Source organism: Adiantum capillus-veneris, chromosome 25 (assembly GCF_014529385.1).
Source record: "Adiantum capillus-veneris isolate H3 chromosome 25, ASM1452938v2, whole genome shotgun sequence".
Lineage (NCBI taxonomy): Eukaryota > Viridiplantae > Streptophyta > Polypodiopsida > Polypodiales > Pteridaceae > Adiantum > Adiantum capillus-veneris.
Window position 1 is genome coordinate 1,304,531 of NC_140955.1, and position 14,088 is coordinate 1,318,618.

Genomic DNA, 14,088 nt, shown 5'->3' on the forward strand with positions numbered 1-14,088 from the left:
CACAATTTCGTCCACTTTGAATCTATACTCGGGAGATGTTTCATCAAGAAACTCAAGAGATTATCTAACATCATTTAGTCTCCAATTTGTTGTTACTATCAGGCTTCTATACTCGGTGTGTGGATGTACTGTGACCTTTAGTTCAAACTCTGGACAATTTTCCTCAGAGTCGAGAGGAACCTAGCTACCTAATTTGCTTCTCCATCTCCTATAGTCGTAGCCCAGAACTAATGATTGACGACATAGTTGATATGAGATAGACATAGAATTTGGGCTTACTCTACAACTAATATTGTCACCAATATGGAAAGTTTCTTTGGTGCTCCATCCGTCTCCAAGAACATTATCAAGTTCAGTCATAGAAAGTCTTCTATTAAGCCACATCGTCTTTGTCCTCTGCAAATCCATTGTTTTGAAACATGCCACAAAGACATGTATAGGCAAGAACCATTGAGCTTTAATCCTTCTTGATATCCTGCCCGGAGACATAGCTTTAAGGATGTCTTCTTTGATCTTGGATTTGAAGCTTGATATAGTACATGCATCAGGAGCTTCCCAATCAAGTGAACTTATGGTGGGAACGGGTAACTGATGTAGTTCTCCATATGCACCTTCTCGTGATGGAACTTTGTATTCTGCAAAATAGACAAACAAATCCATTGTTTTGTAAAGGGAAGGTGGCTTGTCAGCATACATAGCATCTGCAATCCCTTTATGCATTGCTTTGAACGTCCCACTCAGACTCTCCACAGGCTGCCATTCCACAGCTGTTGAAGGAAATATATCTGGAATGGAATCAAAAAATGAGAAAAACAATGGGATAATGAAAAAAATTCACTGTATCAAATAGTTTTTTTTTGTACTTACAGTAAGAATGCAGTGTGGGATGTTCTTCCCAGTCTAACACCATATCCTTGGCCATGTACACATGTTGAACCTTAGCTAGCCAACCATTGTCGGTCACTTTGAAAGCAAGAACACGACCTTTTCAATGGTTTTTTACTTTATCGCGTTTAGTTCTCTTCACTCTGTGTACACCTTTGCATGAAGGAAGCATTGTTACCGAGTCATTCACACGAAAAGATATGGACTTCCAAAGACCATCCTCTCTAACATTATGAAAGTCACAAGAAGTTATGTTATGTGAAGGGCGACGTGCAAAAGATGCCATGGAAACTCAGAGATTAGAGAAGAAAGAAAGTATAGATGGAAACTAGAGAAACTAAAACCTCTCACAAACTAGAGAGCGAGAAAGGTATACGTTTGAAAAAAGTAGGTGATTTATCATTAATGCTCTTGTTTTGAGAGCCTTCTGACATAGATTTCGTATCTTTTGACAACGCTTTTGTGAAATATAAAATAGAATAAAAGAAGAGACTTCATTGCTTTGAGCCGCAAATTTAATGAGCTCTCTCGCCGAAAGCACCTAAATATAGCAGTTTCAGCCTTGTGATCAAGACATTTAGCGGTTCTCCGTCAAAATAGGACCACCAAAACCCACAATAGAGGAGACAAGAGTGCCATAATTTTGTATACGTGTCAAATAACTATTGGACTATTCCTTAATCCTTAGATTAACAAACAGCCCTTTTTGAGTCGTTTTTGGCCCTAATGGGGACCGAGGGAAGACGGCCGCCCAAAGGCCCAAGGGCCAAAGGCCGCCCAAAGAACTCAAAATTGGCCGCCCATAGGTTAAATCAGGGAGCTTTAGTGTGGAAAAAGGGAAAAAGAGGAGGTATGGTGGGTAGGCAGTGAGGAGATGTGCAGTCAAGAGGAGATGGGCGTGTCGTGCACATGGTAGCACTCTGTTGAGGGTGATGAAGAAATGAGAAACGTACAGCTCGACGAGGCACTCGTGTTCGGTCCAAGAGCAGTGCCATTTGGTGTTGTCCGATGCCCAGGAGGGTGCCACATCATCAAGAAGGATTACCCACGCCCAAGCAACGATGGTGCTAACGTTGCTTAGGGAATAGGGGCAAGAACGAGAGGGTTAGCATGGTAAGAGGGTAGTAGTAGTGACGACAGAAGAGATGGAGAAGAGGGGAGCAAGGATGAAGGAAGGAACAAGGGAAGATCTCGGGAGGTGAGGAAAAAAAATCCTCTCTCTCTCTCTCTCTCTCTCTCTCTCTCTCTCTCTCTCTCTCTCTCTCTCTCTCTCTCTCTCTCTCTCTCTCGGGAAGGTGAAGTTCTTTCTTTCTCTCGTCCTCAGCGAGCAATGCTTAGCAAAGCAAGAAACGAGAACGAAGGCGGCTCTCTCTCTCTCTCTCTCTCAAGAAGGAGAGGCAAAGGAAAGGGCTATCTCTCCCTCTCCTTCTTGAGAACCAAAGTGAAGGCTCTCGCTCTTGATATCCAAAGAAGAAGAAGAAAATCATAAGAACAAGGGGAGTTTTAGAGGAAGCAAGGAGAGAGGTAACCAGGAGAGGTGCATGAGTGGCCTCAATTCGGAGCAAAGGAAGGTCTCTCTCTCTTTTGTGTTGGAGAAGCAAAGCAAACAAGGGATCTCTCTCAAAATCCAGAGAAAGGAAGGTTACAGACAAAGGGAATCCGAACAAGGGTTCTCTCTCTGAAGTCAAAGCATCGAGGAGAAGGACTCAAGGCTTGCATACTAAATAAGGGAGATCTTGAAGCAGGAAAAGAGGAGAAGAAGAAAGTCGAACTGGGAAAGAGAAAACACCAAGGACGTATAAATCACAACTGCAATCAAAGCAAAAATATCAGATAAGAAGGCTGAAGATTATTTTGGCAATTAAGGCAATGCAAAGCGCACAAAGTAGGAAGTTGCAGAATTGTTGGAAATAATTGAAGCATGAAGATCAATATAGTGAACTTAAATGAAGTTTACGGAATCTTGAACGTAGATAAAGCAGGTAAAGTGGTAGGTGCAAGTTTCCTTCACCGATATCAGTCCGAAGGTTGATTAATCATCGACTTTAGCCTTGGTGTCGTTAACGGCCCGGTTAATTTTGTAAAAAGGGATCTTAAACTCCTAATTTTCATCCGATCCGAGTGACGATGATGCTAACAACCTGCCTTGGCTACCGATTACATTGAATTGATTAATTGAAGACTACAGTGATTGCCAAAGCCATATGCGTCTGTTTTTCTTGTTCTCTCTCACACCCCCCACAACAAGAGGCCCGGCGCCTGGCCAGCTCACGTTTTGAACACATATCCCCCGACATCTTTGGTGAACCCGATGTGAAACGAGCCGGGGTGGGAGGTAAAGATGGAGAATTTAGAGCAGATGATGAAGATGATTGCAGAGTTAAGTGCAAATAGTTTTGATGATAAGTCAACAGTTCTATATTTTTATAAGATGCTTCAATTGGTTCAAGGATCTCTGCTTGAAATGGAGACCATAAAGAAGAAAAATCAAATGGATGAAGCTTTGGATGCAGCCTTAGATGCGGTATATGACAAGAGGCGAGTCTTTGATGGACACAATCCAGAGGGCTACCTAGAGTGCTATGAATCAGAAACCAAGGTAAGAGGGATACTAGAAGAGTTAATGATCAGATCTTTTGAGCAGTTAGTGAGTTCAGATTTGAAGGAGCAGATTGAAGAGGTTACCAAATCCTGCAGCGACGACTGGGAATACTTCAAAGAAGCTATTGTGCAAGTAAGTTATGAGCATTATGCAAGCTATCAAGAATAGAGTCCAAGTATACCAAACTATGCAAATATTCGAGGACAAGTACAATCAAAATTAGAAGCTGTGATTGATGAGTGTCTTGTACAAGATGCTACCTTCTTACAGGCTAATGATGCAGATATAGTTGAAGATGTGTATAAAAAGTTGGGCTTAGTAGATGCTTTACATGAAGTAGAAGTCTTTGAGGGTGAGGCTTTACAGCTTCAAGATACACATGGTGATTTTTGCAAAGAACCTATACATGCATACAGGAGGAAAAGAGATCAGGGAATCAAAACAATGAAGTGGCTTAAGCTCAAGAAGAAATTGTGCAGGTGAATGAGTGCAGCCATATTCAAGTAAACATGTAGGAAGATTCGGTTACAACTGATACTTTCGCTATTGACTCAGAATTAGAGCATAATTTTTTTGGTATAGATTCTACCATAGAGTTGATTGATGATACTGGTACAAATTCTACCATAGAGCTGATTGAAAATATTGGTACAGATTCTACCATAGAGTTGAATGATGATACAGATGTTATAGGTGAAAGCAAGATTACCGTTGTTAAGAGCTGCATGATCATGGATTTGGGTATACCAGATTTATCAAATTTGGATGTACCAAATTTTGAGGACTTGGTTAAGCAAGAGTATGTGTTTGGAGATCTGCAAAATGTTGATTCAGAGGGGGTGCAGACTCCTTCATTGACAAGTTGTTGTAATGCATAACTACCAAATATGAAAATTGATCTTGAATGTGATGATGATGATTCAGAGGGGGTGTAGACTCCTTCTTTGACAAGTTTTTGTGACCCAGAGCTACCGATGTGGAAAATTGATCCTAAATTTGCTAGTGATTTAGAAGGGAAGCAAACTTCTTCTTTATTAAGAATTTGTGACACAAGACTCACACTATGGCAAAATGATCATGAACTTGATGATGTTGATTTCGAGGGGGTGCATAGTGAAGTGCAATCTCTTGATGTTGAATATGATTGGTTTCATTGTGCCAATGATACAGACAGGGCAGTAGATGAAATTTTCAATGTGCATGCTGAACTTTGTGCTATAGAAAAGCAAAAGATATTTGGATGAGGGTGAAAGACTTGAAGAGAAGTTTACAGCGGATGTATTTAGCATGCATGTCATATGTGGAAATCTTAGTTTACAACAGCCTGAGATGTGCAAGATGGAGGAACCTTCTGAAGCAGTGGACCTAGACCTTATGTGCTTATTGGACGAAGCTTAGGAATGATTCTCAAATACAGATGCTAAGGATGCCAATCAATCTATATTCATGCATGAGCAAGTTTGTTCAGATACAGTTGATGATGAACTTATGTAGTTGTTGGATGATGCTTTACTTAATTTTGAGCCTCTACAAGATAGAGAATCGTTTTCTAATGCATCTTGCGAGCCTAATGAAGAGAGGTTTTCCAGAGACTTGATGTATCCAGATATGCATGATCAGGATTCCAATACTAGTGAGAGTGAAGGTGCACTTCCAATGCTTTTACATGTGATTGATGAACGACAATTGGATGAGCCAATTGCATAGGGGATATGGCAGTATCTAGTGCTACCTGATGCTATATGGGATCTGATGTTACCCTATGATGTAGGGGATTTTGAGCTAGCTTTTGAACCAGCAAGTGACATATATATGCATGGTGCAGGGCAATTGACTTATATGCCATATGATCCAAGCGGTTTGCATGAAGAATTGTGGGTTAATACATGTCTATGCTCTACTGATTGGAAATTATTGTATTTTCCCTATGATCCTGGAGGATGGTGCAAATTTTTCAAGGAATGCTCACAGTGGGGAAAATGATTGGTTTCCCGTTTGATCTGGGGGCCTACTAAAGTGCAAGTTGCAGACTTGAAGAGTAGCAGTTATCTGCTGTAGCAGGTTTCATGGTACAAGGTTTTGTTTCCTAGATCTATGCTAAGTCAGAAGAGTTTTGGTTATGCGTTCAATAAGATTACATGGCTAGATTCCAGTTGACTTCTTTGGACAATTAATGGAGTATCTTTACATCTTTTGAGTTGGTTCTGCTACCAAAACTTAAAGTAAAGGACTTAACGGCCATTCCGTGTGTAGACAGAGTAAGGCATACTTGAGCTAGACAGGGTTCCCTAAAGCAAGCTTAATGCTCAAGCCGCGTGCATCATTAACTGGAGTACTTCAGTCTGGCAGGTTTCACTAATCAAGTTTCCATAATTGAATGCTTTTGAGATACGGCAGATACGGTTCAAAGATTTTTGATGGGCAGCTACCTAATGATTAAACTAGAATATTGATGATAGGGTATAAGCCTTATTTTATTTTTCATATGTTTACGAGTTACATGAGTCTGATGATGGCAAAGAGCCTAAGGTACCTAAAGCAGATGCAGATTGAAGTGCAGTTGGCACAGACCGGAGGCTATGCAGGTTCAAAGGGGGTGGATGTCGTGCAGCTCCGCTTCCAGGATGGGAAAAAGAGCAAAGAACTGCACTAAGCTTCTTTGAAGCCTACACATTTATTGAGCAGCGATCAGGGCTTGTTAACATGCCAAGTCTAATGATTAATGTATGCCAGATGCGGCTTAAAAGGGCCAACAGATGCCTTAATGGAGTATTCTTGAAGTGAGCACAGATGGGAGATTATGATCTAGGATTGTAGTGCTTGAAGTTCTCTATCGGCTTGTCTTTACGGCTCGCTGATTGAAGCTACTGTGAAGAAGTTATGGCAGTTTGAAGTTTAAGTTGATGTAGATCCATACCGGATTGGGCAACTGCAGCTGAGGGGAAAAAATTGAAATGAATGCATGGGCTTGAAGTGCTCACTTTGTGGAGTGCATCGATCTTTTCAGATCAGTGATCAGAGTTCTGGTTTCCAAGATATTGGCCGTTAAAGATTCACCGGGGACCGGTTCCATACCAGTCCGGTCTGCGCGGTGGGAGTGCCATCTGGGAATTTTTGACTTCAACCAAGTTATCTTTTGCGGTGTGCTAATAATTATATATGCGAGAGAATTTGAACTTGGCACTACTTTAGTCAAAATCTGTCTCATCACTGTGCTTGGCACTAGATCCGGGGCAAATGTGGTGCTGTAGCTTTTGAAGAGCTTCGTGTCCAAAATGTCGTTTCTTGGAACGCAATGATCGTGGGATATACCCAACAGGGCAGTGCCAATAAGCTATCTATTTTGAGTAGAAGCAAAGAGAGGAAAACTCTCCGAATGCAATCACTCATAATTGCATCTTAAAAGTGTATTGCACTAAGAAGCTGATATGGGCATCAAATTCACGATGATATTGTTAGTCGATGGCTACTGGAGGAAGTTGTCGAGTTCTTGGCAATGCTTGGTCAATGTGTATGCCGAATGATGTGCTAGGCACTGCTTTGTCATATATGTATACCAAATGTGGTGCCTTAATGAAGTCTAGGGACCGAGTGAAGTCGGCCGCCCAAAGAACTCAAAATTGGCCGCCCATAGGTTAAATTAGGGAGCTTTAGTGTGGAAAAAGGGAAAAAGAGGAGGTATGGCAGGCAGGTAGTGAGGAGATGCACATGCAGGAGGACATGGGCTCGTAGTGCACGTGGAAGCGATCTTTTGAGGGCGATGAAGAAATGAGATATGCACAGCTCGGTGAGGCGCCCATGTTCGATCCAAGAGCGGTGTCGTTTGCTGTTGTCCGATGCCCAGGGTGCCACATCATCAAGAAGGATTACCCACACCCAAGAAACAACAACGCCGTTGTTGCTTAGGGAGGGCTATTAATAGGGGCAAGAACGAGAGGGTTAGCACGGTAAGAGAGTAGTAGTGACGACAGAAGAGATGGACAAGAGGGGAGCAAGGACGAAGGAAGGAACGAGGGAAGAGCTCGGGAGGGGAGGAAAAAATCTCTCTCTCTCTCTCTCTCTCTCTCTCTCTCTCTCTCTCTCTCTCTCTCTCTCTCTCTCTCTCTCTCTCTCTCTCTCTCTCTCTCTCTCTCTCTCTCTCTCTCTCTCTCGTCCTCCGCTAGCTCTCCGCTAGCAAAGCAAGAAGGGAGGGCCGAGTCTCTCTCTCTCTCTCTCTCTCTCTCTCTCTCTCTCTCTCTCTCTCTCTCTCTCTCTCTCTCTCTCTCTCTCTCTCTCTCTCTCTCTCTCTCTCTCTCTCTCTCTCTCTCTCTCTCTCTCTCTCTCTCTCTCTCTCTCTCTCTCTCTCTCTCGGGAAGGTGACGCAAAGTTCTTTCTTTATCTCGTCCTCAGTGAGCAAGGCTTAGCAAAGAAAGAAAGGAGAACGAAGGCGACTCTCTCTCTCTCTCTCGAGAAGGAGAGACAAAGCAAAGGGATATCTCTCACTCTCGTGCTTGAGAACCAAAGTCAAGGTCTCGCGCTCGATATCCAAAGAAGAAGAAGAAAAGCATAAGGACAAGGGGAGATTTAGAGGAAGCAAGGAGAAAGGTAACGCCCCGGTTTGGAGCAAAGGAAGGTGTCTCTTTCTTTCGTGTTGGAGAAGCAAAGCAAACAAGGGCTCTCTCTCAAAAGCCATAGCAAGGAAGGTTACAGACAAAGGGAATGTTCTTTCTCTCAAGTCAAAGCATCGAGGAGAAGGACTCAAGGCTTGCATACTAAATAAGGGAGAACTTGAAGCAGGAAAAGAGGAGAAGAAGAAGGTCGAACTGGGAAAGAGAAAACACCAAGGACGTATAAAGCACGACTACAATCAAAGCAAAATTATCAAATAATGTTGGTGGTCATAGCACAGAGCACAACCCACCGACATAATGTCAATCCGGTGGATCGGAACACGGCTAGTGCATGGATGCACCTAATGTGATGGAATGAGGACTCTAGGAAGAGGAGTAAAGCAAAAGAGGATAAGAGGGAAAGCCGATGAAGCAAGATCCATGCACACACACTCTCATTCTACACTCTAACTCTCTAATCATGCAGACAATGGTGTATCCCTTTGCTCTAATCTCAAGCACACACACTCTAATCACACATTAAGCATACATAAAGAAGCCTAATGAGAGAAATGTATGCAGCCCACGTACACACACACTCTAATCTAGCACACATGTAAAGAAAGAATGCTCAAACAAGAGGGAAAACTTGAGAGAGAAGAGAAGATTAACACTAATCATACACCATTAACACACATAAGCTTGAAAGAAAAGAGAAAGTAGAGAGAACTTAGCTTCCAATAATCCCAATGACCACTACATATGATGTGGAAGAACCAAGCTCCATAGCCACTCCTCTTCTTCTTCTCCACACTCCCTCACACTCTCTTCTCTAAGAATGCCCTTTCACATCTTGTGAATTGACTTATATACAAGGGCTTTTAAAAATGGGCGACCGGCCAAAAAATGTATAACATGCTGCAGGTATCTAGGCTCATCTAATCATCAATGTACAACTTGGAACCCACTATGGAGCCCGTAAATACAAAAAATATATGCATACACATATGTGTACACACCAATGGAAGCATAATGCATGTCGTTGACGCTCGCCCGTCAACACTCTCCCCTCCCGAAGCTTTGTCGTCCCTGACAAAGCCATGTCGTGGTAGATGCTTGAGAAAGAATGTGCCTGCAAAAAGAAAAAGGTGGATGAGGTAGCATTTTCAAATATATGGTGATAAGGCATAAGGAAAAGGCAAAGCACATGTAGTAATGAGTAAATGCAAAGAATTATGAAATGTTACACTGCCATTAAGGAAAAATAAATTGCACTTGCTGAAATTAATTAATCAAGAGTTTTGGGCTTATGAATGAGTATATCAATTAGTTAGCTACGACTAAGGGTTAAAACATTTACTCTAGTACTAGCTAAGTTAGTAAATTTATCCCAATGCAAGATTCCCTAATTATGTCTGTCATAGATTAGCTAACTAACTCTCACAACTCAAAACAAAAGCTTGAAATTTTTTTTACTTGAAGCTCAATGGAAGTCTTTCTCATTTCATTTTTCTTGCTTTTCATTTGTTATTTTTCACATTTTGCAAAATCATTTGACGTGTGTGCTTATTTGTATACCTGGGGCTTTTTGCTTCTCAAAGGAAAGCACCCACACTGGGAATCTCTAGGGCTCTACTACCATAGGCAATACATGTGCGTGAAGTACCAAATCAAGCCAGGATTTCTCTTCCATCTTAAGCTTTTACACTTGTGGCACTTTTGTTTTTCTTCCATTTCCTTTGTATTCTCACTAGTTTTCTTTGTTGTTTGGGTGAGAAAGCCTCTCTATGCTTAAAACACTCCTAAGGTTTCAAACACTCAAATAATTTTACCAACTAGGACTAGTAGTCAAGTAAATGAGTTAACCTAAAGCGACGGCCTCCTAACCTCAAGGCTCATCAATAAAACTAAACTCTAAGTCAATTAACTAAAGAAAAGACAAGTTTATACATCTTTAATGGCCGATAACAAAACATAATTGAATGCACTTAATCAAACCAAGAAGAAGCCACAATCAACAAATATAAATGTACAAAACCATATAGCATAAGAAGGAGTACACCTGTGCATGGGCTCGATGAAGAGGTCGATGTCATGGAAGCTCCTCGTGTCTAGAGATACATCATGTCTACATGGTCGTCCAATCTCCATGGGCAAGCTAATGTATGTCTATGTGCTGCATCAAAAGATCAAAAAAAGCATTGTACCTCCAAGAGGTATGTTAGCAGCAAGATAAAATAACAAAAGTAACAGAATAATAAAACATCTAAGCTAGGGTCAAAAACCTGGATATCCAGAGGGAAAAAACCCAAAAGGGAAAAAAGTGCCTCTAGTATATGCACAAAAATCTAGTGCACATATCAATGTGTACAAATCTCAAATCTCGTGCAACTAGGAGTCAAGAGAGAGCTCTCACCATGAGCATGATCTGCAATCTCTTAGCTCGATCTCTAATAGTCAAGGGCTGGCTAACACCTAGCTCCATATGTAAAGTCTTCTCAACAGCACAAGGAATGGTCGTAGGGTGGGCATCAGCCTCTACTCGAATAGTCTGTGGAAGTCTCTTCAGTAGCCAAATTTGCAATGCTCGCGCTCTCGTAGGGATGTCAGTCTGAGCTCTCCTAGCGTGTCTACGTGTGCATCTAGCTCTAGGACATACTATCTGCTGTGAAGGTATCGATCTCTCTAAGCGTAGTCTCATCTCTCGACATCTGGCTCGTGGAGGTCTCGCTCTAGGGTATGATCTTGTATGCGCTGGGAGTGCTACCGCTCGTGGCCTAGGTACCCAAACATGTCTTTGTCCCTCAAAGTAATCCTGTGCCTCAAGTGACCGTCTAGATGTGAGACAACCATGTGAAAGTCCGTCGTCGGTCATATGGCTCTTTAGAAATATGATCGTGTCATCACGAGGTAAAAATCTAGCATGTATCTCGTCACGGGGAACAAATACCTGTTGGGTTGTCCTGGAAGCTCTACGTGGAGAGCTACGTGCCTGATCTATCATGTGTCGCTTCTCAGTGGCACTACTCATCGTCGTAGAGCCTCTGCCTAGAGAAGGCTCTACACATGGCTGAGATGCCTGTGTACGTGGTCTCCAAACAAGTCTACCAGGCGCTATCGTATCCCTACATAGGGTGTCAGTAGAGGTCACTCATTCCGTGTACGTCCATGTATCTGTGGTGTAACCTCTATCACTGTGGTGTCAGCAATGTGGTCTCTAGGAACCCGATCTAGAAAAGTACGGCTCGTGGATGGTCTCCGCTCAATCGGGTGATCTGATCGTGAATCGACACTCGTAGATGGCACTAGGGCAACATCTATATGTGGTGGCTGCTCTCTCTGGGACTCACTGGCTATGACACCGCTATGCAAGCTAAAAGATTGGGATAGCGATGTTGTCGGCTCTACATCTTCTCTCATAGGGGGATCTACTCTCGTAGAGGGCTCTAGCTCGACATCTATCTCTAAGGGCCTCTGTGAGGTCGGCAGATCTAAACAAGGATGCTCAAGGGCAGCTAGAATCTGTGGAGTGGTCTCATCTATAACAAAGCCATCGCAGTCACTCACTCTATGACTCTGTGAGATCTCTCGCTGTGTGCTGGAAGTCTCGTGGATAAGTGTGGTAGGTGGTGTAGGCTCCCTAACAATACTCTGACTGGGCTCTAGTCTCAGGGGCTCTACCTGTGGTGGCAGGCTAGGTGCTCGAGCTATCTCTCGTGGCACACTATCATCCTCATCTGGCATCTCCCAAGGTGGTAGAATATGACGTGACAAAAGAAGCCTAGGAGGTGATCTCTCGAGGACTCGGAGCTCTCGGTAGCTGTGGAGCTAGCGTGGTCGTCGTGGGTAAACATAAATCATCATGTCTAAGTCGCAGAGAGTAGGGTAGACCTATAGTAAAAACATATACTGCATGATCGACATCCCTATAAACTCGCTCACGTGGATCTCCTATCAAATATGCAAGAAGGCGGACTAAAGGATCTCTAGATCCACCACTCGTCAGGCGTCTGTACCTACGACCAAGCTCATCTAGATCACGGTCTACTCAACTCTCTGAAGATCCACTAGCCTAGGATGTGTCTGTGTGTCTAGGTGTCTAGGCTGTCATCTAGGTGTGCTCGCTCAATGTCATCAAAATCAAGGGTCTCAATCAAGAGATACTGCTCTCCGAGCTCATCAATAAAAACTGCTCTATCGGCCTGTGGGTAGGCTCTCACAATCTGCCTAGGTGTAGACATCATGCGCTGCGGGGTGGCTAGCCTCACAAAGGGGTGATCATAAGTGTCAACATAATATGCAACCTCTTGTGGAGATCGGCCTACTATATGCAAGATCTGACCGTCTATATCTCTCATGCTATCCCTAGTCTCTCTGGTCTCGGACAGTGTCTGAAGGGTGGGGTCAGTGGTCTAGGGGCACTCATATCTACAATGGGTGATCTATCGGGCCCTACCTCTGGTGCTCTCAACTGGGATTCTGTGGTCGTCATAGACTCTCTCGTATCCTCTCTAATCTGTGTCATCAAAGGCTGGCATGGGTCTCTAGATGGTGCAAGGTGTCGAGGTTGAGACTCTCTAAAGTACGTGTCTCGAAGGCTCTGGGTCTCTATATGTGGCTCACTCTGAGTGGTATGCAAAGTGCTAGCAATCGCCGTCTACATCGCTCTAGACTCGTGATAGCTCGAAACGCTTGGCGGCAGATCAAGTCTAGGTGAGGAGAATCCTGGCGGTGGTTTCCTGAGTGATGTGGGTGCTGGCACTGTGTCTAAAGGAGGTAAGGCACTCCTACTCGAAGTAGGGCGCTGGGTCAGACGAGGATCGTACGGCAATCCACAAGTCAAAAAGTAAAGCTCAGTGCCTGTGGTGCTCATGTAGCATCTGTCTTTAGTCTCGCCAACTAGTGTCACAACATCTGTGGATAGGCGTCTACTAGAAGTGCGACACTCTAATCGATATATGCGCTGAGCACTATCTATATAGATCACTCGAGGACCTACCCGCTGTAATGTAACCTGCACAGGATGGTCGAAGGCCTCAAGGCAATCATCTACGTGTACTAGCTCTATCTCCTCTAGCCTAATCAAATGGTCGACCATATACGTGGCGCGATAGTCATCTCTAGATGTGCCATCCCACGTGTCGTCGGGAAGGACTCGCACCACCTGGAGGATCTGTGTGGGGCCAAAGGAGGCGCGGCACTGGACAAAAAAATGTCCATATGTGTCCGTGTAAAAGGGTCGGCCTCTGTGCTCGCCTACAAGTGTGAGCAATGTGTACTCAGAGCACGAAGTGGTCATGGCCATCCTAACTCTCGAACGTATCTGCTCTAAATGTGTCTAATCGTGTGTACATGCGCGCGAGCGTCGAGTATGTGGGGCGTGTGATGTGTGTGGAATATGTGTGAGAAGCAAAGAAAGAAAGAAAAAAAATCTTTTTTTAAAAAAAATTAATTTTTTTAAAAAAATTGTTTTTTTTTTAAAGGCCTTTTAAATCCGGATGCCCATGCAAATCAAATTTTGTTTTCTTGTGCTTTCACACTCTTTTTATTATCTTTGTTGACTTTGTTTCTCTCTCTCTCACCTAGATTCTTTTCTCACATGCTTTGTCTTTTGTTGACTTTACTCCCTTTCCACACACCTAAAAACAAGCATGCACATGTGCTTGACCCCCACTCCCTTTGTTTGCTTGTGCACTACACTTTACACACACCCAAATTGAGGATGGCACACACCCCTCTTAAATGATGCACACACCTAAATCAAGTAAGTGCACACACACACACAATTTAAGTAAATGCACACACACCTAAATCAAGTAAGTGAGACCTATGCGCATGCAAAGCTAAAAATAGGTCGTGAAGTGCGTACACTCTCAATTTGGTGAAGATTTTTTTCGCAATTAACACTTCAAAATCACACCCAAAATCAATTTTTTATGCATTTTGCATCCAAATTAGGTCGATTTTTGCTTCTGTTTTTGCCTAATTTTGACTAAAAATTAGCATAATTAG

The 14,088-nt window shown here is 43.1% G+C and overlaps 1 pseudogene; it reads right to left on the bottom strand.

Annotated features, from left to right (window-relative positions):
• Positions 1–12,785: 12,785 nt before the first annotated feature.
• LOC147424314 (uncharacterized) lies at positions 12,786–13,381 on the bottom strand (annotated as a pseudogene).
• Positions 13,382–14,088: the final 707 nt, after the last annotated feature.